Here is a 3,408-nt window from a genome sequence, read left to right on the forward strand (position 1 = left end):
TGTCCATGGGTATGGAACCCCCTTCCTTTTAGATTTACAATTAAGGACATGTGCTGCGGGCACCACTGTGCCCAATACCCAGTGTAATGCTGGGCACAAGAGTCTGGAACCACCCCCCGTCCCGAAAATCCTGGCTATGTCCCTGCTGTGCACCATTCAATATAGAAAAGGAAAGAGTGACTGGAATTCCACCCATGTTTAGTGTCACCAGGTTTTTAAATGTCTGGAGCATGGCCCCCTCGGGAATGGCTTTTCAGTGGATTCGGATAAGTGGGACCAGGTAGTTTGACCGTTTCAAACCGATGCACGATACAATTTAAAAGGTAGGTGGAATGAGCCAATGGAGCAGAGGAAAGCATGCAACAACAGTTTCCAGAAGCAAAGCTTGGTGTCCTATAATCAGGAAAATAACAGGAAGATAATTTTTTCACTGGACAATCAGTTCCCAAGATAGCTGATCCTTCATTCTCATGTTGTAAATCCGCCAAGAGACTGGTTGAAAAAGAATTAACGGGAGTACAGGAAAAAACTGAACTCGAAAGTGAAAAGAGTCAGTAATTTAGGAAATAGAGATGTTCAGAGAAGAGATACACTTGTATAAAGTACTTACGAGGCACATGGAAAGTATAATCCGATTTAATAGAATGGAACAGAAACATATTCCCTTTTAGAGGGAGAATCGCCACTATTCAAATGTCAGTTCTTCCAAAATGATGTTTCTATTTCATCACTACCTATCCCCCAATAAATAAACTCAGTTTAAAGTTGAGAATCAGGACCTAATCAAAGTTTATTTGCAGGAGACAAAAGCCTAAATTAAGAAAAGTAATGCAAGATAGAACACAGAAGGGTGATAGGACTTCCTAACTTGGAAACTATACTATAAGGCCTGTTCAATGTCCTGGTCGAAGACTGGATCCTGCTTGAAAATAGTGAGATAATGACACTTGAAGGTTGCTGAATAAAGCAAGATGGCACACTTATCTATGTTACAACCACTAATTGTTGAAAAGAATTTAATCAGCATAGGAATAAGGAAACACTATATAAGATCTGGGAAACCAAATAATATACTTCTCTATTCTAAAAGCACCCATATGGGTTTCCACCAATAAGCGTCTAGAAGAAGAATATGCACAGAAACCCACGATTAATTTCAGATTTACGAATTATAGAAAAATAATAATATAATAATAAAAGAATAATAATATATAAGAATAATGATTATTATTTTATTAGTAGTAAAAGGAGGATCTTAAATCAAACTGACGGCATTATTGGCAAGAGGAAAACAAGAGGACTGGCTCCAGTATCTTCAAATAAAAAAAGACTTCACAATGACAATGAAAGAAAGAGAAAAGAATCATAAATGGGCAAACCTGTATGATAAGGTTTTATTAGGAGCAATAAAGGATTGATAAAAAGCATGTATAAATATTGTTGGATGTTGAAATGGATGGAGAAACGTTAAGAAGCATGAATAATGGAACGGGGAACAATAGGTCACACAATTTCAATTAATCTATGTGGAGCATCCTGGAAATTTTAATCAGAAATGTACTAAAGGTAAACGCGAAAACTCAACTTCGGCAGAATTGGTTCTCTATCACACCATGTGTTCCATCACCTAACCTTAGTGCTGAGCTTGGTCGGGTACACTCGAGACCACAGCTTGTTGATGGAGTATAAAGGTTGGCTTAAAATCCATTAATCGACCAAATAAATCGAGTCTAAGTTGGTTTCTTTTATCCTAGAAATTATTAGACTACTGGTCAAAAGCTATGAAGATAAATTAAAAATTAAAGGGCATAAGTCTGACTCGTTGACTCCTCCTAACAGAGGAGGGTGTTTTAAGGCGCAATGAGGAATTGTTTATTGAGTGGTACTATAGTGGACTTATTCAACTCCCCCAGAGTGTTATCCCCTCTGTAGTTGTGGAGAGATGCCAAAGTACTTCAAATCACTGTCCCTTCAAGGCTTTCGGAAAGCTTTCCTCTTCGCAAGGTTGAATATCCAACCCTTCCGTGTCAACAGGGTAGATAATTTGAGGACCCTTTTGCAAATCGATATGTTTATGTGAACTATCTCCAGATACTCTCCAACAATAATTTTATATTTCTTTGCCCGCTGTAATCAAAAACCGAGAGGCGAAATTTTACGAAGAAACTATTGGACTGAACTACTGTTTTAAACGATATAAACTCTATTACATTTATTGGAGGATGTAATGTACAGATTACAAACGATTGATGGCCAATTTTCTAATGGAGAAAACAAAAATCTGGCACAATTAAATAATAGTTAGAGTTTCGTGTTTAGAATGATTTTAAGGACATAAAAGTTTAAATTTTAAAGTATTTAGTAACTATTTTAGTTTAACTTTGGTTTGTATTGTTTGTTGTATAGGTTCGAGTAGATGCCTAATAAGGGTGGATGGATGGATGGATGATGGATGGATGGATGGATGAATAACACGGAAAGAAAATTATATAAAGTATTTCACGGGTGGTATAATAAATCATCTAGATTATCTCGAGTTAAAAAAACCGCATTATGAGAAAAATGCTGGAAGTGCAAGGAATGTTGGAACCTACGCCACCTTTGGTGTGCAATGCGACCGATAAAGAAATCTGGTGGCGATACATAGAAATATGCAAGCAAGGTTACATATAAACTTCCTCTCTTCGGAAATATTCCATTCCTGCTCCAACATACTATAAACTAGACATAAAATAACAAACTAAAAAAAAAAACTGTCGCCAAACACGACGAGTGTAATCTGTCCCCTGTAACACCTGCCTGCAGCCTGCCTAGCAAAAACTGGAGATCATAAGACAATGCCATTCTAGAGAAGGATCTCAAGAATACATGACTGTTTAATGTAATGGACAGACTGACGATGTGAGCACAAATAGAACGGCAAACAAGAACATGTAAATAAATGGGAAAATATAACATAAATTTGGCCATAAAATTAGAAGCGTCTTTATAAGGAGGTACGGGAAATCCATGTTTACTAAGAAGATGGATGTGGTTTAATAATGTAATGGCTATATATCATATCCAAAATTGTGGGAAAGTTATATATGTATATCGTAATGTTATGTATATGGTATATATATATTTGTTTTCTTCTCTCTTCTCTTGTTGTTTTGTTCTTTTCCTTTTTTCCTAATCTGTTGTTTTGTATGTTACATTATGGGAAATTTATCTCAAATAATACAATAACATTAGAATAAAAAAAATTTTAAAAAAAAAAGACCAGGGTTTTTTAAGTTTATAAATGGGTCTGGGAGGCATTGGCCCCCCCTCTCGCGGAAATTGGCTGTCAGTTTGATTCGGATTATTGAAGTGGGAAGAAAAAAAGGGTGGTCGTTTTGGGGGTGACTGTTTCAAAAAAACAAAAAT

Source organism: Sceloporus undulatus, unplaced genomic scaffold, assembly GCF_019175285.1.
Source record: "Sceloporus undulatus isolate JIND9_A2432 ecotype Alabama unplaced genomic scaffold, SceUnd_v1.1 scaffold_776, whole genome shotgun sequence".
In the NCBI taxonomy this organism is placed as follows: domain Eukaryota; kingdom Metazoa; phylum Chordata; class Lepidosauria; order Squamata; family Phrynosomatidae; genus Sceloporus; species Sceloporus undulatus.